Here is a 25453-nt window from a genome sequence, read left to right on the forward strand (position 1 = left end):
TGGTTAATGAATAAGTAAGATGAGTAGGGATTGCTGGTTGTAGCAGCAAGAATATCACTGATAAATTAAATTGAGTAGATGTGTAAAATCAATAGCCAGGCAGAATTACACCGTGGATATGAAGGGTAAAAAAGAGCAGCTGGTGAAGTTTGACTTTAAAGGAAGAAACTCGTAAGTGAGCCGTACCTATTAGAGGTACACAAATAGCCTTACTGGATGACAAATTTTTCTTTAACTCTCTTCAAACTTAGCCTACATCAAATTGAATTCATCATGATTTCTTAAAATGTGCTCCCTTTTTAAAACAGATTATTTGTTTAGGGGTGAATGCTATCATGTTTCTCCCAATCATCCATCTAACAAATTTTCACTCATGCTTGATTCCTCTTTCTTCTTGAATATTTACACCAAATAAATTCAGTAAATTTTAATGACTCTAGGGTATAGTTGAGGTGCAGTAAATATTCCAATATCTAAATGCATGTGGTGATACACCCAATAAAACCTATCCAGTGTCTCTTGTGATGGAAAAGTTCTGGAGATATTAGGATAATCTGAACTTGGACCTTATTTTCAAAAAGTTATAGTTTAGCAGATTTTGCCTGGCACATAGTAGGCACTAGACAATTATTTGTTGAATAAACCAATTTAAATGAAAATCTTCTTACCTAGTATCATAATATGTACTTACCCATTTACAGTAGACCTCTTGGTCAATAGTCATTTTAACCATCACCATATAATCCTTAAGTCATTGACTACAGATGTAACTGCCTGCTTATCTTCTCATGCAATTAATTCATCAAATATTTATTAAGTACCAACTATGTACCAGGCACTACTGCAGACACTTGTAATGCGTAAGTGAACAAAGCAGAGTCATTTCTCCTACAATATTCTATACATTTTTCAAATAGCCTAAAAGTAAAAGGATAATCAGGAAATGATTCCAATCCACATTTTTACAATGAATCCAAATTTTAACCATGTTCTTGCTGGCTAAAATTCTGTACCTTATATTTGCTAAGTTCCTTTGAGTGTTTCCATGTGATTAATAAAAGTACACCATAGTATAAGTACATAATGCATAAGTTTACAGACAGAAGTTGACTTCTCATAAGTTACAATCACCTTGAATAGCCTCAAGTACAAATAACTAAATGAAGCATAGTTGCTCACTGATGTTATTTCAACTTTCTATTGAATAAGCATTCTGAATACAGATTAATGTGTTCTAAGAACAGGTGTAGTTTATTTGTTCAATATTTATTATTATGCATGACTTGACAAAGAAACTAAATTTTAAATGTATTAAAATGTGAAAGCTTCTCTAATTTTATTTTTGGGTGCTCTAAATACTGCTATGTCACTTTTGCTGAACCACGAAAATGGCTAATTCAGAACTGTCCAAATATTTCCAAAATATATTTTCCTATGATTTTCCTTATGCCATTTATAAACAAGAATTTGTTTTCATATATGTAAACTTTTTAGTAATAACTTTCATTAATCCTACATATCCTACATATTTTCAAAAGTTGAGTATTGAATTGCTCTCTGGTTGCGTTTTGCAGATAAAATACGCACATTAACAAATAAAACAAGACACCTGAAATAAAATTTTTAAAATGGCATTTGCAGAAGATAATACTTTTAGATGTAAGTCTTTTATCCTAAGGGCTCATAAATATGTCTACAAATGTTTTAGTATTTTGAAGGAAGTTCCATTTGTACTATGAGAGCTACAGAAACATTCTTAGCTAAACTTTTGTATCTAGCAAAATGATCTTATAGTCCTCACATCTGCTGAAAACCAGAGAAATATTCTTTGCCTATTTGGAAAACCACTCTGATTCATGCAATACTTTAGTTCACTTTATGAGAAGCAATGTGTTAATGATCTACTGAGTTACAATTTTAAGTAGTTTGGTATCTTTAAATGGAGATTTGTGAATTTGTGAATGTTTCGATATCTTAACTAAAATACACTGCCATTTTTCACTTAATCTAAGAGACATAGTTTGGAAGCTCACTCATTCATCTCAAAATTTGGAAACAAGTTTAATTTCTAATAAACTTTTTCACATTGGTGTAATGTCCATTTTCTTTTCTCTTTTACAAGTTAACCTTATTATATTAAAATTGGTTGTTCATCTTACCTTAATTATTGTCGTGACACTCTTTTCCATGTCATTTATCTGACAAAATGCTAAATATTTAAATCAATAATACGCAATGAAATGAAAGAGATTCAAATTCTAGCTAACATCTCCTTTTTCAAGCTTAAAAATTGCCCGCCAAGAATCTGCTGTGCAGCCTCATTAAAAATATCTGCCCAAATCAAAATAACCAAGTTCCATGGGAGCAATCAAATATAGTGAACTAATGAGAACTTCCAAACCATGGCAACATTATAAAGGAAACAAATGAAACTGCAATATGATCATAAATTTGTATATTATCTGGGCCAATGAAAATCTGTTACAACTCCAAGGTTAATGAGGCCAAGGTCAAGATCTTTGTTCAGCCCAGTCCAAAACACATGGACAAATTATTCTCTCATGTGGAAACACATATTCTTGAAACTGAAGAGGTAATTCAGGAATGTAGGTTACATGTTCCAAGAGGAAACTGGGGGGTGCATGTATTCCTTTGGTGAAACTTTGCACCAGAAACTATTTATTCAAAGATTCAAATAGTCAGCAAGTATGTATTAAATATCTACTATATGTTAGGTATGGCTACAAAGGACTTCACATTCTAATGTGGGGGGGTGAATAGGGTTTAGACTCATACAAATTATTTTAATGATGATAATTACTGTACCAAGGCATATACCTAGGGTATAATGGTAGCTTAGAGGACAAGTGCCTACAGAAATCCAGAAAGGCTTTGGAGTGAGAATGATACTTCTGCTGAGAAGTACTCTATGAATTCATGTGGATATTCCAAAAAGCAAGAAGCGCAAATGTAAAGGAATGAAGATAATATGCTGTGTGTGGGTACATGTGTGTGTGTTTGTGGAGGTGGGCATAAGGTATATGGTGGTGAGACTAGAAAAATATGTAGATTATTATAAACCTCATATATAGAGTTGTGATTTTAATTTTATAGGCACTGGTGCTCACTGAAGGCCTTTTTTTTTTTTGGTCTCAAGTCCTACATGTTTTCTTTTAATGCAATTTTTATTGAGATATATTCACATACCATACAATCATCCAAAGTGTACAATCAGTTGTTCACAGTATCATCACATAGTCATGCATTCATCACCACAATTTTTTTGAACATTTTCATTACTCCAAGAAATAGAAATAAAAATAAGAATAAAAATAAAAGTGAAAAAGAACACCCAAAACATCTCATACTCCTTTTTCCCCCTATTATTCATTTACTTTTTGTTCCCTTTTTTCTACTCATCTGTCCATAAACTGGATAAAGGGAATGTGAGCCACAAGGTTTTCACAATCACCCAGTCTCACAATATAAGCTATATAGTTAAACAATCGTCTTCAAGAATCAAGGATACTGGGTTGCAGGTCTACAGCTTCAGGTATTTCACTGAAGGAATTTCACATGAAAGTAACATGACCAAATCTGTGTTTTCAAAAGATAATTCTGTTGCTTTAGCAGTCCCTAGAGAGATACTGTGTATAACCAATCACCCCAAAACACAGTGGCTTAAAAAACCAATAATGGTTTATTATTTTTCACTGTCTCTGTAGGTCAGGAATTCTTAAGCAGCTTGGCTCAACTATTCTGACACAGGGTCATCACATGGTTGCACTCAAAATGTTGGCTGAAGCTGAATTTACCTGAAACCTTGCCTGGAGTTAAAGGATCACCTTCCAAGGTGGCTCTCTCACATTACTGGCAAGTTCTTGCTGGCTGTTGACCAGAGGACTCAGTTTCTCTCTAGGTAGGCCTCTCCATAGGGCTGTGTGCCTGTCCTCACAAGCATGGTTTCCAGAGACTAAGAACTAAGAAGAAAGCTACAATGCCTTTTATAACTTAGCTTGGGAAGTCACACACTGTCATCTCTGCTATATTCTATAGGTCAGAAATAAACAACTCTGATTCAGTGTGGGAGCAGCCTCCCCAAAATCATGCATAAAGGAGATGATGATCATCAGGGGCCATCTTGGATGCTGGTTACTAGGGAAAAGGTCCAAGTCTTAAGGCAACCAGACCTAATATAAGGTAATTGTGAGAATCAAGACAAGAAATAATGATGGGCTGGATTATAACCATGACAGTGGAGATAAAGAGAAGAGACCCTAGTTAAGAGATATGTAGGCAGCAGAATTCACAAACATGGTAACTGACTGCATATGGTCAGCATGGGTGTAGAAGAGCTTCAGATGACTCCCAGGTTTTAGATTTCTGTGATGAAGAAAGATGAGAGCCAGAAACCATGATAAATGAGAGAGGGAGCAAGCTTTGGAGGGAATAAGTGATACATTTTTTTCCAAGTGGGAATTCAACTTCTTGTGGGATATCCATGTGGATGTAACACTGATAATCATAGCTGACGTGTACTGAGCTATTTTTTATGGGTAGGTACACTTCTAAGTTCTTTCTTTACATATTCATGTATTAACTCATTTTATTTTCACAACAAACACAAGTGGTAGGAAATATTATTATTACCCTATTAAAAATGAAGAAAGAGAGACTAATACGTCAAAATTCCATACCAAGTATGTTCATTCAAATTAGAACTAGGGTTCAAACCCACCTTTGGTTCTGCCTCACTTTCCTAATTTGTATTACCCTTCATTCCCATGCTAACCATCTCCTCTGTCTGAACAATCTCATAAAATCATCCTTATTAAGTTGTTTGAGCCTCACTATGCTATATTTAAAGGAAATTTAGGAATGAGTGAGAAAGAAGAGCTTAATTCAAATTAATCAGTTTCCATGGTGAAATTCCAGTTACTGGGGAGAAAATGCATTATACTGGGTATGTTACATGGTAGTGTAACAAATTATACTATAATATATCCTGTTTACCTGTACTTAAGGTAAGATTATAAACACTGGTGAAGATTATAAACACTGAGTGAAGTTAGCCAAAAACAAAAGGACAGATTCTGTATGGTCTCACTAATATGAACAGAAATTAATGAACAAACTTTGGGAGTTAAAAGCTGACAACGCAGGTGACCAGGAGATAGAAAGAGGGCAGAGACCAGCCATTTGATGCTGAAGGACTACAGAATGTTTAGGATTGATTGTACAGATCCAGAAATAGATAGCATAATACTGTGTGATAGTACCACAGTATTGTAAGTACACTGAACAAAGATGTCTGTGAGTAAAGCTGAAAGAGGTGGAATAGGAGAATATATGACACCAGAGGTAAAGATAGATGATAAAGACTGGGACTGTATAACTTGGCAAAAACTGGAGTGGCCAATGACTGTTACTAAATATACAAATATAAAAATGTTTTTGCATGTGGAAGAGCAAATGAATGTCAACCATGTAGAGTGTTGAAAAAGGGGTGGTATTCGGGAAAAAAAACATAATCAAGGCAAACTGGAGTTTGTAGTCGGCAGTGACAATGTAATATGCCTCCATTAAATGTAGCAAAGGCAATGTGCCAATGCTACATGTATATGAGAGGGGGATATAGGGGAGGAATATGGGATTCTTGGTAATGGTGTTATTTTCTGTCCTAACTATTACATTATATTGTATGACATATTATTTTTCTTTTTATCATCTTTTTTATTATTGCTAAAAAACAATTTTTCTTGTAGTAATCAATATGTTCAAGTGCTGATTGTGGTGACAAGTATACAACTTTATGATAAAAAAGAATAATTGTAAATTTGTGAGTGGAAATTTTGTTAATACTTCTGCTGTCACATCTTAACACATAGTTGTTTCATATAAGGTATTTGGTTTCTCAAGTAAATGGAAGTATGTTTGAATTTGCAAGGCACATAAATGTCAGGAATGCTACATTTCAGAGCTAGAGAAAATATCAATAATTCAACCAAAGGATAACATTCACTATTACTAATAAATGCTTACCATTTTCATAATCATTTGGAAATCATGGTATATTTGTGAAGCAAATATTCTTTATGTTTTTGAGCTTTATTATACCTATAATTTAATCCTTGTATCCTTTATATTTATATTTAATGTATCTACCTTCAGTCCTTCCCTAAACAACTATAAAGTAGAAATTATGATTCTTAGTTCACAGATGAATTTACAGCTTGATAAAATAAGCAACTTGCTAAAAGATACAGAGTAGAAAGGGTGGAACTGAAATCTGAAAGCAGGTCTACCAGAATCTGCAATTGTATGATGCTTTTCTGAATTAATATGAGATTACTACCTTTGTTTTAGAGTCATGGAACCTCAAGAATGGAAGAAGCAAGACATGTCAAAACATTGTCAGCTTTGTTGAAGAAACAAACACTGGTAAACTTCTGTAAATGATAAAATAATTTAATTTTCTTAGGCCTCAAGTGTTTCAAAATAGAATGGGATGAATATATAAATTCTCTGTAAAGCTATTCATTGCAAAGGCTCAAATTAAAACCAGGAGGTACAAAAGAGAGTTTAAGATAACAGACACTTTCTCTCTTTTAATTGTAGTCTTAGATTGCCTGAGCTGCTAAGACAAATACCACACAATGGGTTGGCTTAGACAAAGGGAATTTAAAGTCTCACGGTTTCAGAAGCTAGAAGACTTACTTCCTTCTAGGGTTGTTAGCATTCTGGTGCAGGCTTGCCAAAGTCCTTGGGGTTCCTTGGCTTGCTTTGCTGCTTCCCGTCACATGGCAGTGTTCTCTCTTTTTTTGGGGGGGGTTCTCTTTATAAGGCCTCCAGTTACCTTAATTAAGACCCACCCTCATTCAGTTGGGCCACACTTGAACTAAAATACCATCTTCAAGATATCCTATTTACAATGGGTTGAAACCCACAGGAATGCAGATTAAGATTAAGAACATGCCACACACACACCCCCACCCGTACATAACTCAATCTAACATATCCATCTACATTATAGCTCTACTTATTCCAATCCATAAACATGTGCTCAGTTCTTCTCCTCAGTCAGAGTTCACTCATTCCATCACCTGTCTTATTATTTTCTGTATTTGATTTTTGGGGAGGTGTCATTAGTCTTAGTTATAACTCCTCCTCTAGTATTCATTCTTGTAACTGAACCTGACCTCAATTAACCCTCCACAGCAGCTCACCAAAAAGGACCTAAGCATGTTGATTCTCTTGAAAAGACTATCGCAGTATTACCAAATCTGAAGCAAAAGACAGAAGACGTAGCATCAGTATTTGGTTGGAACAGGCCTTTCTAGAAGACAACTAACGGTTGTTGCCAGATGGAGTAAAGATAAAATGTACTTAATATTTTACATTCTGCTCATGGGAGATTTATTATGTGAGATAGTTTATGTACAAACAAAAACAAGTGATGAAAAAGAAAAGAAAAAAAATGTGTTGTGCTAATAAGGAAACCAGGGCTGCCATGAACAGTTGTGCAAGATGTGCCCTAACTGAAAGTATTTGGGAATGGGGCAAGTGAGGCTAAAATTCAGCTCAGCCACTGCTTTATAGGCTATGCTTCCACCTGGGAATATGGGCATTTTTTCCAAATCTCACAAAGATGCCATACAGGTGAGCCCTGGTTTGTCAGAGGGAGATTGTTTTTCAGAGCAATAAATGCACCAAAACATTTTTAAACAAACTCCCTATTATTTAGAATGGTTTTTCTCCCTTTTCCTTTACCTCTGCCTTTTCTCTTTCCTTTTAAAATTTCCTTGACTCTTAATTTCCTATGAATCAGCGAGAGTCCTGAGGTAAGGAGCTAGTATAGGGGTTGGCAGACTATGGCTGGTGGGCCAAGTCCAGCCAAAGCCTCTTTTTGTATGTCCTGCAAGCTAAAAAAAAAAAGTGTTTTTGCATTTTTCAAATGCCTGAAAAAAATACTATTTTGCAACATGTGGAAATTATATGGAATTAAAATATCATTGGCCACACATAATATTTTATTGGCACATAGCCATGCCCACCTGTTTACATATTGCCTGTAGAGCCTTTCATGCAACAACTGCAGAGTTGAGTAGTTGCAATGCAGACTGACCCCATATGGCTTGCTAAGCAGAAATTCTTCAGCCTCTGGCCATTTACATAAAGTATGCCAATCCCTAGTTAGTAGGTTCACATTAATTTACAGGTGTCATCCCCTTTTATTGTGTATGCACTTCCACTTAGTCCTTAATTTGGAAGGATAAAAATCTGAATGCATCATATGAGTAACAGAACTCTTCGGAATCTGGTGCTGAACAGTCTTTCAGGTTTCATTTCAGTCGAATCACTCCCTTCATAGACCCCCATACTCCAATTGCCCATAATTTCCTAACCTCCTTGACCAATTCATATTCCTTCACACATCTTTTGCAGATATTCTAGGTTCAGGCCAGGGTTCAAGGCCCTTCATTTCCACTTAAAAGTTGAGTAGCTTTGGACAATTACTTATCCATTTAGGCTCAGTTTTTTTTTTTTTTTAATTTTTAAGAGAAGATGGCTAATAATTTCTTCAGATGGTGGTTGTAATACATTACAGACTATAATTTGCCTAGAAAATTACCTGGCACATAGTTATTTCTAGATTTATTTTCCTTTCCTTCAACGGGCTTTTTCTTTGAAAATTCAAATCAAATTTTGAGGCAATTCAAATATCACTTCCTCTGGGAAACCACCTTGGATTCCCCTAGGCAGACTCCAAAGCTAGGCACTTTTCCAAAGGAACTGGTTCCTGCCCTGTACTCCCATTACCCGCTCAGAATACTCAGGAAGGGGATTTCGAACACTGCAATGGAAATACACAGTTGTTAATAAAGGCTAAATGATTTTAGTTATGAAAATATCATATCAAAGTCTAAGCTCTCAATAAATGGCTGCTGTTGATACATTAGTCCTCATTTCTGCCCCAACTACCCAAACTACTCATCTAGTACCCAACACGTAGTAAGAACTTAGAAGTATGTGCTGCATTAACGAACAAATAGATGAATGAATGGATTAAAGCAGTGGTTCTCCCGTTTCAGCTTGCGTCAGAATTACCCAGAGTGCCTGTGAAAACCCAGGGAGCTGGGCCCCAACTGCAGAGTTTTTGATTCAGTAAGTCTGGGACTGGGCTCAATAATTTGCATTTCTAATAAATTCGTGAATGCTGGTGATGTTGCTGGTCTGGGAACTACAATTTGAGAAATGCTAGATTAGAAATTATACCAAAGTACTTGTTGATACAAATTATTCTTTCACTTTCATCCTTACCCGATGATCCAGCTTTCTGTTTCTATTTTGTTAAGCATATCTGGCTTTCCTTTATCTGAAGGCTATTCCGAGCCCAAGAATACTCTGCACCCTCATTTAATCCATGTTGTTACTGGCATGATAGTTGGAAGACTGAGTCAAGCTTATCTGATTCAATTAGAAAATATTTTATTCCAATCTCATTTGAAAATAGTGCTTTGCCAATTGAAGAAAACAGACATCAAAAAAAGTAAAATGAAACCCATAATGCCATATCATTAGTCTATTTTTCAATAAATGAAACAGAAGATTTACATATATAATAGATATAAAACTACATAATAAAAAACCATTCATAAAGGTGAATTTTTAAGAAGAGATAATTTTATGTTAAAAGGTGGGAATTTATTGGCACTAGTGTACTGTCTCCATTGAAATTTAAAAAGACCTACAATATAATAATGTTCTATTAAACATCATGCTTGGTTTGTTTATATTATTTTCCCCCAAAGAATCTTCTTACTATGGAAAATGATTATCAACTCAATATTCTAAAATGGTTTATTTCATATGTTTTCATTGGTGAATGACTTTAGCAAAAATATCTACCAATACAATTTTTATGATTTAGAAACATTTACAGTCTTAAATGAGTATAAGGTTTACATCGTGCATCAGAGATTGATACTTTATGACACAATTATGAAACGATGATACAGATTCCAAGTGGCTGCGATTTTACTTGCTAGATGAATATGTTGGTTGTGACAGAAAGTGAAATAGCTTTTTATCCATTTCTTTTCCCTCCTAACCTCTGCACATGTTAGAGGTCAAAGTGGCCACAAACTCATGTCATGGGCTAATTCCACTGGACAATCAGGAATAAAAGGAGGTATCTCCGTTCTAATGTACAAGAAACAGAATAAACCCAGCACAACAAAGGTTATCCATGCACAGTGAGGTAGACACTTCACTGCAAGTGACCCTGAGTTCCACCTCTAACCCTAAAGTGGGAACATGATGTGCATATCATCCCATCTTATTAATGTTCTGTTGCTTTAAATCCTCAAACCCTCTCTGTTTCCTTTGCTTCTGAGGTGTCCGCTAGTCCCTTATGCTGTTCTGGACCAGCCTATGTTTATTTTGGGCATAAGAATATTTTTAATCAAAGAACAAACATGAAAATGATGTTCTCCCTTTTAACTCCTAATTTGTACATATTTGTGTAATTCAAATTTCATCTGGGTTTCACAGGGCTGTGCCTGTTATCAGAAAGAACCAATGATCAGGGCAGTTAGTTGCATAATCTCCCTGAGTAGTCTTAGAGGAAACAATCTGGGCAAAAAGTTGTTTATGGTTTGCAAGTACTAATTCAAAGAATGGTAGAGAAACACATGAGTACTCACAGATCTCTAGTCCATCAGAAAGGAATGACCCAGCACTTCTCTTGGACAGTTACTATGGCAGATAGGTTATGTGCATGGGCTCTGCAGTCAGAATAATATGAACTTAAGTCTCAGCTTTACTACTTACAAGTCTTAGGACATTGTGCAAATTTCTTAAATTTTCTGAAACTTTGTATTCTAATCTGCTTAATGGGGGGGTGGTAATAACATATGCCCTTTAGGCTTTTTTTTAGGGGGCGTATAGGTTAGAACTAGTGTCTAATTTGCATAAATGGTACTATATGTGGTATTAAATATGGTAAGCAATCAAGAAAATCATTCCTTTAACAAAAAATACTTATGGAATTATTATTAGTATTATCCGGTTAAAATGAGTGACTGCAACATAGGGCTTACTGAAATGGGAAAAAGACAGTAAACTATGAAATGAAAATATAAATTGGACCTATTAATTATTTTAAATTCTATGCAAATATAGTGATAGGAAATAAGGGCAAGTCATTATTTAGATGCTAGTCAGGATGATTTTAACTGAGGCAGTGAAACTGAAATCTGAAATTCAGAAACAAGCAGCCATATGATTAGGGAGAGGAAGAATGTTCCAGGCAGAAGACAGAGTGTGAAGCAAGGCTCTCATGGGGGGAGATAGCATGGGACAGTTCATCGTTAGCAATATCATTAGGGAAAATTGAGTAAATTTCCCCACATATGACACTACTCCATTATTTAGACATGTGCTTTGGGGGAAAAACGGTACAAGCTTAATAATTTTGATTTGATTTTAGAAAGCACTAAGGCAGTGTAAAATGTTTATGCACACTGGGCATTTACCCAACATGACCCTGTTACTAATTCTTGTGTTAGTCTCATCAGATTTGCCATATTTGACTAGACTGCCCTTTTAAAACCTTTTTGATTGGCAAATCAAATCAAAGAGCCCATGGTACTGCCAATCACAAATTTTCACTACCATAAATCCACAGACATCTTACTTCCTTTTTCCACTTTTTAAAAAGTTATTATTTTTTAAATTAGAGAAGCTGTAAGTTTACAGAAAAACTGTAAAAAAAAAAAAAAAGGCATGTAAGAAGCACAATGTTCCCGTATCCCCCCCCCCCCATTATTGACTCTTTGCATTAGTATGGTACCTTTGATACAACTGATGAAAGAATATAATTGTACTATTAATTACAGTCCATCATTTACATTAGGTGTATTTTTCCTATACACCACCCTATAATCAACACCTTGAAATATTGTAAACTTGTTATAATTCATGAAAGAACATTCTTATATTTGTACTATTAACCACAGTCCATCATTCACAACAGAGTTCATTGTGATATACAGTCCCATGTTTTATCTTCTAACTTTCCTTCTAGTTACATACATGACTGAAAACTTCTTTCAGCCTCATAACTGAATTCACACACATAATTTAGCACTGTTAATTACACTCACAATAATGTGCTACCATCACCACCATTCATTTCCAAATACTTACAATCAACCTAAATAGAAATTCTGCGCAAATTAAGCATCAGCTCCCCATTCTCTACCCCCACACTATCCCCTGGTAACCTATATTCTAGATTCTAACTCTATGAGTTAGTTTATAGTAATTAGTTCATATCACTGAGATCATATAATATGTGTCATATTGTGTCTGGCTTCCTTCACTCAGCATAATGTCCTCAAGGTTGATCCATGTTGTCACATGCATCAGGACTTCATTTCTTCTTACAGCTGAATAATATTCCCCCATATATATAATACCACATTTTGTTTATCCATTCATTAGTTGATGGACACTTGGATTGCCTCCACTTTTTAGTAATTATGAATAATGCCACTATGAACATCAGTGTGCAAATGTCTGTTGGAGCTCTGTGTTCAGTTCTACTGGGTATATACCTAGTAGTGGGACTGCTGGCTCATATGGTAATTCTATACTGAGCTTCCTGAGGAACAGCCAAACTGTGTTTCACAGCAGATGCACCATTTTACATTCCCACCAGCAATAAATGAAGGTTCCTATTTCTCCACATTCTCTCCAACACTTGTAGTTTTCTGTTTTTTTAATACTGGCTAGTTTAGTAGGTGTGAAATGATACTTCAATTTGGTATTGATTTACATTTCCCCAATAGCTAGGGATGTTGAGCATTTTTTCATGTGTTTTTTTTTTTGGCCATTTGTATTTCCTCTTTGGAAAAATGTCTCTTTAAGTCATTTGCCCATTTCTTAATTTTTTTTTTTTTTGGCTTTTAATTGTTGAGTTGTAGGATTTCATTATATATCCTGGATATTAAACCCTCATCAGATATGTGATTTCCAAATGTTTTCTCCCATTGAGTAGGTTGCCTTTTCACTTTCTTGACAAAGTCCTTTGAAGCACAAGCTTTTAATTTTGAGGAAGTCCCATTTATCTATTTTTTCTTTCATTGCTTGTGCTTTGGGGTTAAAGTCTATGAAACCACTGCCTACCACGAGATCTTGAAGATGCTTCCCTATATTTTCTTCTAGGAGTTTTATGGTTCTGGTTCTTACATTTAGCTGTTTGATCTATTTTGAGTTAATTTTTGTATAAGGAGTGAGATAGGGGTCCTATTTCATTCTTTTCCATATGGATATCCTATTCTCCCAGCCATTTGTTGAAGATGCTATTCCTTCCCAATTGAGTGGACTTGCCAGCCTTGTCAAATATCAATTGGCCATAGATGTGAGGGTCTATTTCTGAACTCTCAATTCAAGTCCCATGGTCACTGTATCTATCTTTATACCAGTACCATGCTGTTTTGACCACTATTATAACTGTGATGGTTAGGTTCATGTGTCAATTTGGCCAGGTGATGGTGCTCAGCTGTCTGGTCAAGCAAGCACTGGCCTAACCACCGCTGCAAGGACGTTTTTGGCTGGTTAATAAACCAACAAGCTGGTTTATTAAATCATCAGTTGACTGCATCTGTGACTGATTACATCAACGAAGGACATGTCTTCCACAATGAGAGAATTCAATCAGATGGATTTAATCGAATCAGCTAAAGACTTTTAAGGAAGAGAACAGAGAACAATCATTTCTTCTTTGGCCAGCCTTCCTCTCCTGGGGAGTTCATCGAAGACCTTCATCAGAGTTGCCAGCTCGAGGCCTGCTCTGGAATTTGGATTCATGCATCCCCAGAGTTGTGTGAAACACTTTTATAAAATCTCATATTTACAGATATCTCCTATTGGTTCTGTTTCCCTAGAAAACCCTCACTAAAACAGTAATTTTCTAATATTCTTTTTTTTTGTGGAGGAAAAATGTTAATTGCTGTTGCAAAGAAAAATCTGTATGAAGTAGAAAGTGGTTTCAATAACATTAGTAGAGAATATGTTCTAGAAACCAGAGGTAACTGGATGTAAAATTCAGGCAGCAATTTAATAGAACAGTCCCAGATGGTTATGCTGCGGTCAACATCCAGTAAGGATAAAAGCTTTGTCTGTGGGGAATTTTGGATGATACCTGGAGAAATATTATAATATGTATAAACCAAATTGAATTGTTTTCACAAGTGCTGTAAAGTTTCATCCACTAAAAGGGTTTTTCTACATGCACTACAACTTCACAGCAAGAATGGCATAGAATACCTAAACACAGAAGACAGCATTCATGCAAGATATCTAATTCCTAGATATAATAATGCATACAACAATTCAAAATGATTACACGATTATAACAACTAGGGCTTCCTACAACTATAAGGTGGTGATTATGGAAAGCATGGCCCTTGATATCAACATTTAGAAAGCAGCCACCACCTTCTTCTACATGCGTTCTCTTTTTCCATTTTTTTCTTCATTTTTCTTAATCAATTCTGCTGTTGTTGCTGATTCTTAGAAAAGCTGGTAAAAACAAAGTTGTAATCATTGAACATAGCACTCTGGCAATCAAGATGTTTAAAACCTTCTATCTTCTGGGACATAAAACCACTCTGCAACATTTAGAACTCTGATTTACAAACAAGGTGGTCAGGAATTTTCCTGGCTTGAAGACTTCTACATTCCTGATCAGTCATCGTAGGAAGTCTGACTTAAGTTTGTTTCAAAGCTAACATAAGAAAATTCTGGTTCTGGAATAATGTGAATAGTCCAATAAGTTCCATCTGATTTCATTGCATTCATCGAATACCCACAAGGATTGAACAGTGTGGCATCATTGACAGAACCTGATTATCAGGTCATGAATTCCACTCTCATGAGTGACATCCTTTGCAGTAACACCATCTTCCATGTAGAACTGGTCCATAACTGCTGGGTCAAGCTCACTCATCAGAATTTCCAGGGTTTGATCTGGCTGACTGATTACAGGACTCTCTGGGAAATCCAGAGTGTACACATACCAACAGTCAGAACTCATTCATTCCATACAATATGCTGCTCCATTTGGGAAAAGCACATTAAGAAACTATTTCTTCCTGGATATTCTGGTATGGGTACAGTTGTTGAGAGGCTTCACGAAATTCTTATGAAAATAAAAGAAGCTTTGAATTAAGTTGAACCCACTGTATTCCCTAGCAAGCTTCAAAAGGGGAACCTTTGCTTTCAGTAAGAGAGTGGTACCACGTCTTCAAAATGAAATCTCTTGGAGACAAATATGCTACTTTCACTGAGTACATTAGCTTCCTGCCTGTCAGTTTTTGTTACACTTATGATTGAACATTGCACTTCCTTCAAAAGTATACCCCATTCAGATCTTGGGATGGTGCAAAGATCCCCAGATCCTTGGTTTGTGTTCGGCTGCTGCCGGAAAAACCAAACCTCCAACAGCTTCTCAGTCCCTTCAAAAAAAATGTGCAGTTTCCACCACTATGAGACTAGCGAACAATCAACAAACACAGAAAATCAATAAAATTACATCTTTTCTCCGACCACTGTGGATTGATCCAGATGTGTTACTAAAGTTCAGGTTCCCTTTTTTTTTGCTATAATTTTATATTAATTTTTTAAAAAAGGATTAATAAAATTTTCCCAACATTTTCACTGAGTGAAAGTTGAACGTGAGTCTGTTAGAAATAAAAAGACTGATACAGTTCAGTCTCCTGTAGTCCACTGCTTCCCTGTTACAGAGAGTAGAGTGAGTGCTAGCTAATGTTGCCGGCCATATGTGTAAGCTTCTAATATTCTTTTAAGTCAGGAAGTGTGAGTCTTCCAAGTTCATTCTACTTTTTAAATATGTTTTTGGCCTTTCAGGGCCTCTTGCCCTTTGAAATAAATTTGATAATTGGCTTTTCCATTTCCTCTAAGTCATCTCTTGGATTTTGGTTGGAATTGCTTTGAATCTATCAGTCAATTTGGGAAGAATTGACATCTGAAGTCTTCCAAGTGACAATATTAAGCCTTCCAGTTCATGAACATGGCATGTCCTATTCATTCAGATCTGCCTTGATTTCTTTTAGAAATGTTTTGTAGTTTTCTGTGTACAAGTCCTTTACATCCTTGGTTAAATTTATTCCTAGATATTTGATTCTTTTAGTTGCTATTGTAAATGGAATTTTTTTCTTGATTTCCTCACAGGTTGTTCATTTCTAGTGTATAAAACCACTACTAGTTTTTGCATGTTGATCTTGTATCCCGCCACTTGATGAACTCATTTATTAGCTCTAGTAGCTTTGTTGTCAGTTTTTTTGGGACATTCTACATATAGGACCATAAATAGTACAAGTTTTACTTTCTTTCTTTCCGATTTGGGTGACTTTTATTTCTTTTTCTTGCCTAACTGCTCTGGCTAGAACTTCCAGTACAATGTTGAATAACAATGATGATAGTGGACATCCCTGTCTTGTTCCATATCTCAGGGGGAAAGCTCTCAGTTTTTCACCATTGAGTATGATGTTAGGTGTGGGTTTTTCTTATATACTCTGTATCTTGTCAAGGAAATTTCCTTCTATTCCTATTTCTGAGGTGTTTTTATCAAGAAAGGATATCTGATTTTGGCAAATGCCTTTTCTGCATCAATGGCGATCATCATGTGGTTTTTTCCCCTTCAATTTGTTAATGTGGTTTATTACATTAATTGATTTTCTTCTGTTGAATCACCCTTGCATGCCTGGGATAAAACCCACTTGATCCTGGTGTATGATGTTTTTTTGATGTGTTGTTGGATTCGATTTGCAAGTATATTTTTGCATCTATATTCATAAGAGAAATTGGTCTGTAATTTATTGAGACCTGTTTTGTGACCCAACGTGTGGTCTATCCTGGATCAGGATAGGACTTGTATATCCTGTTGTTTTGGGATACAATGTTCTGTATATGTGTTAGGTCATTTATCATATTATTCAAGTTCTCTGTTTCCTTATTGATCCTCTGTCTAGATGTTGTATCTAGTGATGAGAGTAGTGTACTGAAGTCTCCAAATATTATTGTAGAAACATATGTTCTCCTTTCAGTTTTGCCAGTGTTTGCCTCATGTACTTTGGAGCACCATGGTTAGGTGCATAAATATTTAATATTGTTTTTTTTCTTGGTTGATTGCCCCTTTTATTAATATATAGTGTCCTTCTTTGTCTCTTATAACTGTTTTGCATTTAAAGTCTATTTTGTCTGATATTAGTGTAGCTACCTCAGCTCTCCTGTGGTTACTATTTTGGGTGGAATATCTTTTTCCAAACTTCCACTGTCAACCAATTTGTCTTTGGGTCTAAGGTGAGTCTCCTGTAGGTAGCATACAGTTGGCTCATATGTTTTATCCATTCTGGGCAATCTGTGTCTTTTGATTGGGGAGTTTAAGCCATTAACATTCAATGTGATTACTGTGAAGGCAGAACTTAATTCAACCATTTTATACTTTGGCTTATCTATGTCATATCTTATTTTTATCTCTTTTTTTATCCTGGTAGTTACTCTTACTGATAATATTCATTTCTATACTTTCTTCCAAGTCTCTCTGTCAGGTCTTTTCCTTTCAGCCTGCAGAACCCCCTTAAATATTTCTTGTAGGACAGGTCTCTTCCTGACAAATCCCTGTTTCTGTTTATTTGTGAATATTTTAAACTCTCTCTCCTTTTTGAAGGACGCTTTTGCCAGAGAAAGTATTCTTGGATAGTAGTTTTTCTCTTTCAGTACCATAAATATATCATAACACTGTCTTCTCACTTTCCTGGTTTCTGATTGGAAATCGGCACTTAGTTTTATTGCAGTTCCCTTTTATGTGACGCATTGCTTTTCTCTTGTTGGGATTCTCTCTTTATCTTTGCCATTTGACATTCTGATTAGTACGTGTCTCAGAGTAGGTCTATTAAGATTTATTCTGTTTGGAGTACAATGCACTTCTTAGACATGTATATTTATGTCTTTCATAAGAGTTGGGAAATTTTTAGCCATTATTTCCTCAAATATCCTTTCTCCCCCTTTCCCTTCTATTCTCCTTCTGGGACATCCATGATGCATGTATTTCTAAGCTTCATCCTGTCATTCAAATCCCTGAGACACTGCTCAATTTTTTCCGTACTTTTCTCTATCTGTTCTTCTGTCTGTAAGTTTTCAATTGTCCTGTCTTCTAGTTCATTGATTCTTTCTTCTGCCTGTTCAAATACCTCTAGTGTATTTTTAAACTCTTCTATTGTGCCTCTAATTCCCATACATTCTGCTATATTTCTTCTCATACTTTGAAAATCTTCTTTATGCTCTCGCAGTGTCTTATAATATCCATCATCTCTTTGGCCGTATTTTCCTTCATCTTCTTAAATAGATTTAGATTTGTTTAAACATGTTTGATTAGTTGTTATAAATTCTGAGTCTCCTAAGAAGTTTTAATTTGTTCCTTTGACTAGGCCATATCTTCCTGTTTCTTGGTATGGCTTGTAATGTATTGCTGATGTCTAGCTATCTTAGTATCTTGATGTGTTTACTCTGAAGGTCAGTTTCTCTCTCTTGCCTAGGGTTTCATTGTTGATTGGCTTTGTGTTACATCTCTTATTTGACATGTGGTTCAACTTATTCAACATCTTTAAAATTGCCCATGTTTAAGTGATCATATTTTTTCATCTGTTCTTCATCTTATTCTTGCCTTGGATATGTGGTACAATTTTGCAGATTGCACTATTTGTGCAATTCTTTCACCTCCAAGAGAAAGTTTCTTTTTCTCTGTTTCTTCTCCAAGATTCTTGATTTCTTCTGTGTTTTTTGCTTTGTTTTGTTTTTGTTTTCTTTTGTTTTTGTTTGGTTTGGTTGGGGTTTGGTTTTGCCTCTATAGTATTTTTTTTTTTTACACTACTTGCATTGCCTCTAGATGCTTTTGCCTGGATGGCAAACTCTAGGAGGAGGGTCACTCCAAAGAGGACTTTCCCAAGTCAGTGTTTCCCAGCCTAAACAGGGACAGGAAACCACAAATGGGGTGCTGACCAGTTCCAAAGAGCCTTGGGAAGAGGGTCATGAGAGACATCATATGCCTTTTTGATAACTCCCCAAAGCTGTGCTTTCTTTCTTGGCTTGCCCAGGAAATGGCACCCTTCAGCAAACTGATCCCCCAAGCCCTAAGGAGGCACTGCATTTTAAAAACTCCATCGCCTCTGTCCCTATCAGGGGTAGGGATGAAACAATTGCTGCAACTGTCCCTGTCAGGGGCAGGCTGTCACAGCAGCTCAGGACTGGGAACTTGTGATCCAAATTTGTCATTCAAATGCTGTGATCAGTGCTTGGCTATGCCCAACTCTGTTCTTGGGGAAGAGGACTTCCTCATCCTTGTCTATGAAGAGGAGCCAGCCAGTAACTGGACCCCAAGGCATCCCACCTTGAGAGTGGCAGATGGGCACTGACAGCTGTCACAGGCAGCTACTTAAGAGTTTTTACTGCAGTTTCTCGGCCTCTTCATCCCACTCTTCCCTGGATGCTTTACAGTGCTCTGCTGGCCTCCAGAACAGTTGTTTCAGACAGTTTCTGCCAGTCCACTAGCTATTTTAGAGGAGGAGTGAGTCCTGGAGCTCCCTATTCAACCATCTTGAGAATGCTCTTTTTATAAACAATTATGTATTCTTCCCCTTTTTGCTGAGAATAGAAACTCCTGTTTATGCTTGGCCTCCTAAAATAAAGCTTTACTTCCTTTTGATGCTAATATAGGGAATAAAGATTATGAATCATAAATATGCTGCTATTTGCCTGCTTTATAAAGCAACCGCTAAATAAAGGCAGAGAGAAAAAAATCTTTTTCCAGCTGTCTCATTGCCTTTTTAAACATGTATTATAAGCATGTACAAAATGAAGTGAAGGAAGAGAAGACCATGGAATACTAAACTACTGTGGCTCCTGAGGGCTAAATTTTAGATTTTCATCAGATTCAGGATGTCAGGTATGGAGATATAGAAGGTTGTAGAAGGACTCAGTAGGAATAATAGAAGAAATTAGGACCATATTTACCAAGAATTAAGTCTATAGCTAATACCATGGAAATTTGCTTTATCATGGATATTTCAGTCTAGAACTTGCTTTCTAAGGTCATATTAACTCAGTGGGGAGGCATTTACAGTTATTGCATAGACTGGCATGTAATCAAACTCCCAAAATGTAAAATCTTCAGGCTGTAAGTTTCTTAAGGGCAGACAACACATCTTATTCTGTGACATCCTTGGAGCTACGGGTATCATCTCTGTTGGACAGAGGAAGAAACACCTAAAGGGATGTTGACCCACTCCAGTATAGGTGTCAGAGTCACCAGCAAAAACATGATTCACATAGGCTCTGATGGAAAGACATTTTACTGACATAGAGGAGACAGAGCAAGGCCAGCTTCACTAGTGGGCATCGGTTCCCCATAGTCAGTAAGTCTCAATCCATGACCTACACAGGGAGACACGAACACAGCACCCCTCTCTCCCTTTCGTGTTCATGTGCTGCCACAGTGGAGGATTTCCGCTCACTCCCTGCCAGGGACATATATACCACCAGGGTGTGAGCTGTATGTCCTAAAACATGCCCACCAGAGCCAGACTGCCTCCAGTGAATGCTTACATATGCTCAGGGCAATAGGAGAAGGAATGTACAGGCAGTTCCGTTATCTACAAGGGGATTGAGGTTTTTTGCGGGGTTTTGGCCAAATGATTTTTTTTTAATTAGAAAAGTTGCAGGTTTACAGACCCATAATGCATAAAATACAGGATTCCCATATACTAGTCCTTAACACCTTGCACTGCTATGGAAAATTTGTTACAAATAATGATAGCACATTTTTAAAAATTGTACTATTAACTATAGTCTATGGTTTAACTTAGGGTTCACTGTTTGTGGAGTATAGTTCCATGGATTTTTTTTTTAAAATGTTTCAGTCTGTTACCATATATACAATCTAACATTCTCCCCCCTTTTAATCACATTCAGATTTATATTTCAGTGCTGTTACATTCGTAATGTTGTGCTACCATCACACCATCCATTACCAAAATATTTCCATCATTCCAAAGAGGAATCCTGTACATTTTAAGCCTTAACTTCCCATTCCCTATCCCCACTCCATCCTCTGGTAACCCATATTTTAGATTCTGACTCTATGAGTTTACTTATTCTAATTATTTCACTTCAGTAAGAGCATACAAAATTTGTCCTTTTGTGTCTGGCTTATTATGTTTTATCCTACCAGGCTGACACACCTGCTCCCGTTATCAGGGTATATTTGTGGGTTTCAGGAAAAGGTGGTAGGCTGTGCTAGGACTGTCTCCAACCATAGTCTCCTATCATTAATTCACATTCACTCACTTAATATTATTGAGATTGAACATAATTTCCGGCTTTGGGGCATGAATACAGACATGAAAGACCACATGTCTTTGTCTTCAAAGAGTTCACAGGCTAGTAGGGGATACAGATAATAGCATATCCACAGTACAGTGCAATAAAGCATTATTTTACATATATATAAAGTATTTTCTTGGACAATAAGCAAGGGAGAAAAAGATACTGCATATCTTACAGTAAGGAGTTAATTAGAATATAAAGTATTTTAGTAGGTGTTGCTGCTGGGGCCAGGACTTGTTTTTCTAAAAATAAATTTTATTGAGATATATTCACATACCATACAGTCATCCAAAGTGTACAATCAATTGTCCACAGTACCATCATACAGTTGTGCATTTATCACCGCAATCTATTTTTTGAACAGTTTCCTTGTACTAAGGAAAAGTGAAAATACAGGACATGTTCTTTAAAGGAGGCCAGAATGTACACAAAGACCGTATATCATCTGGTGAATTGAGAAAATAGAAAGTATCTTGGCACTGATGAACCACATATTACATGAGAAATGCAGGGGACAAAAACCAGGGTAAAATGAAAAGCAGGAAGGCAGTTAAGAGATTCCTTCCATAATCCATATCAAAAATTATGGTGAGACCCTAAACTAGGGCATTGGACTGAAAACAGAGAGGTAGGGAACAGGCACAAAAGATATTTATTTTGGAGTAAGGTTCATAAGGATGAAGAGCATTTGAAGTAGGGACTGAGAGAAAGGGATGACAGATGGCAGGTTTCTGGCTTTGCCAACTTATATCTTTCTAATACCTTGCCACTGCTTAGTACATAATAATGATAAGATATTTACTGAAAATATGCCTAAACTAATCAGCAGACACTGTTGATTTCCTGAATCATTCCTCTCAAACCGACCCCCTCCCCAAGTTCATCTGCAGCCTCAGGGGGCAGTTTCTGTACAATCTCTGAGACTCCCACCTATATAGTGTTTGTTTCTTTGCTTCCCCCAGGGCTTTCTCTGGGTCTGCTGGCTCTTGCTCAGCCCACATTCAGGGGAGCTAGGAAATATACCAGGGATTAACACTTCTGTGGATATTTCTCAGCCAGTGAAATGGTGGATAAATGAGCCAGTGCCCCCATTCCTCAGAGAGACAATTCTGAGCCAGCACCTGAGGGGTTCCTCAGTGGGATTGAACCCCAGTTGCCCACAGCAGTCATCCCCTCTTAACGCACCCTTTCTTGCCTTTTCTCCCTTTCTGGCCTCGGTTACCCACCTTCCTTGCTTGTGCTTCCTGAGCTCAACTCGCAAATAATCCACTGTACCAATATCCCTTCCAGAGTTCTGCTTTTGGGGGAATAAAATCTAAGACAAGATGGAATTAACTAAGTAGATCTGAGAGAAAATTAGAATCTTCCTTTCATAAGAAAAAAAATGCTACACAATAAAATAAATGCCAATGGTTCCTTAAAAAAAAATGATGGGTTTGCACTCTTTCGGAAAGACTAGGGCAAAGAGAAAGAAATCCATTTGAGAGCTGCCACATAAGAGACAAATAATCTTTGTTAAATGCCAAACAGAGAACATAAATTACATTGTTACCACACATTGAGCAAAGAGTATTTAAAATCATTTCACTCTCCTCCGCATCCTTTTCCCTGAGCTATCTCAGGCCCACCTCCCCGGTGATCCAAGTGACCTCCTGGCAGCCTTGCTCCAACTGGAGCACTTTGCTCAAAGCTTGTGCACAAAGTAGAAACCCTGAGTCTGTTGCATTTGCTCAGGAATTTTCTTGCCCGTTCCCATTTTCTTCTTTCAAAAGAGCAAGTGAATTTCGCTGTGTGACTAGCTGGTATACAGATGTTAAATTTGATTTCAATAGATGCTTAGGTGTTTCTGACAAGAAGCCAACTCACAGCTCTCTTGTAAGGTGAAAGAAATGAGACCTTCACAAGATTAATAACAATGATGAAACACATTTTATATTTCTCTAATTTTGTATTCAGCTCTGTCAGAGGCCATGAGGACTGACAGATGAAGACGAAGCAAAATAGAGGTAGTTGGAAAAAATATAGAACACCTGGCCCTAATCAAGACTACATCACAGGTGAACACTCTCTGAGATATAGTTTCCTAATTTTTTCACACACAACCCAAAGTTGTGTGAAGACAAATAATTTCACAAACACAGAAGCCCTTTATATATCACCATATATTTAAAAAATAGTTTTATTATGGAGAGTCTTGAATTCCAGAAGCATGATTAAATCAATATTTTTCAGGAAAGGAAATCATATAGCAGGAGCTGATAAAATGAACAGACTTTCAAGCAGAGTGAATAGAGACAGCAGAAAAGTATCTGTTGCAGTTCCTCATGTGTTAGGTAAGAAAGCCTTTGACTAAGATCCTAGCAGTGGACATGAAAGAGAAGAGAAAGATCTAAATGATCTTTGAAAGGAAAGAATGAAAGAATTTCAGATTTAGCTAGGTAAGATGAAGGAGAAGGGAAATTGAAAGGAGCTCTGTGCTTGAAAGGCAATGACTGGCTGAACAACACTACCTTTGACAGAAATAAGGAGTTAGGAGGGGAAAGATCTTGGGAAATAAGTCATTAATTTAACTTTGAAAATTCTGGATTACTGAAGGAAAGTGTCCCATTCAACTGTGATGTCTTATACGGATTTGGGCTTAAAGAAAAGGAAAGTCAGTATAAAAATTTAGTTTTCTAAATTCGATATTAGAAGAGTGAAAGCATTAACACAATTTTCAATGGAAAATGTAAGGAGAAATGTTTACAAAGACATGGATAATGTACCTGGACAACAAGTATAGTGAAAAGTGGAAGAAAGAAGAGGAACAAGAGGATCTAATTACAGAAAGTGACTAAGATAGCAAAGAAGGAGGAAGGGAAGGGAAAGGAGAACCTCAAGAAGTAAATGGAGGTCATGAGTGTTAAATGCGGCAGAAATATCAGAAAATAACATTGGATTGATCTTTAAAAAATGAGAAATTAAGACTCATAGAACCTTGAAATTAACCTTGAAAGGAAGCTCTTATTTCTTTTTCATTTTAACTGAATATTCAAGTAAATATGGATGCTTCTACATACCAACCAAATAGTGATTCCAAAATCTTTAGTGTGTTAGATTAAGGCCACCAAGTATTTAGTAGTATGAGCCCATTTTACATTTTATTTTCAGTTTACTTCCCTTTCTAATACAAGCTACTAGATTATTTTCTGTATTTTGAAATATATTGTATATTTTGCCCATTTGTTATTCAATAACAAATTAACATTTTATCATTGATAAATAATGATCAATTATTATTACTTATTCCAAAATAGGATCTACTGTAATCAGTCATTTGATTCTGTCTTGTAGGCCTCCACTGTACAGACTTTTCAACCTAAAAATGTTTCGGTAAACATTTGTCATATAATTAGTATTATCAATTCACTGTGAAGCTCTTGCCAGCATATTCCATATAAAACATATGTCAGATCATTGGTATAAAGATTTTAAGGCTATTTAGTCCTGGCTTTATTTTATTAATGATTATCACACATCACACTTGCAATCTGAATAGTAGAACATTTCATTTTAAACAGCTGGGGAAGAAATGAGTGCTTTCAACTGAAATTTACTAATGGATTCCTAGTTGTCATGATTGGCCCCTATTGCTAATCCATCTATTATCCTCTAGGGCAGTGGTTCTCAAACTTTATCATGCATTAGAATCACCTGGAGGGCTTGTTAACACACAGCCTGCTGGGCACTGCCCCCAGCTTGTCTGATTCACCTAATCTGGTTGGGCCCTTATGTCAAGCTCCCACGTGCAGCTGATGCTGCTGATGGCGAGGCCACTTTTCAAGGACCAGTGCTTTGAGTCTAGGACAAACAGCATTCATTCACTAAACAAATGTTTGCTAAGTGACAGTTTTAGAGGTGCTAGCAATTAAAGACCAAAACAACAAGTCCCCAGTAGAGTGAGACAAATATGTATTAAGTGCTATAATTGGATATTTTATGT

At 36.4% G+C, this 25453-nt stretch overlaps 1 pseudogene; it reads right to left on the reverse strand.

Annotated features, from left to right (window-relative positions):
* Positions 1-14555: 14555 nt before the first annotated feature.
* On the reverse strand, positions 14556-17439 carry LOC119525844 (annotated as a pseudogene).
* Positions 17440-25453: the final 8014 nt, after the last annotated feature.

Source organism: Choloepus didactylus (assembly GCF_015220235.1).
Source record: "Choloepus didactylus isolate mChoDid1 chromosome X unlocalized genomic scaffold, mChoDid1.pri SUPER_X_unloc2, whole genome shotgun sequence".
NCBI lineage: Eukaryota > Metazoa > Chordata > Mammalia > Pilosa > Megalonychidae > Choloepus > Choloepus didactylus.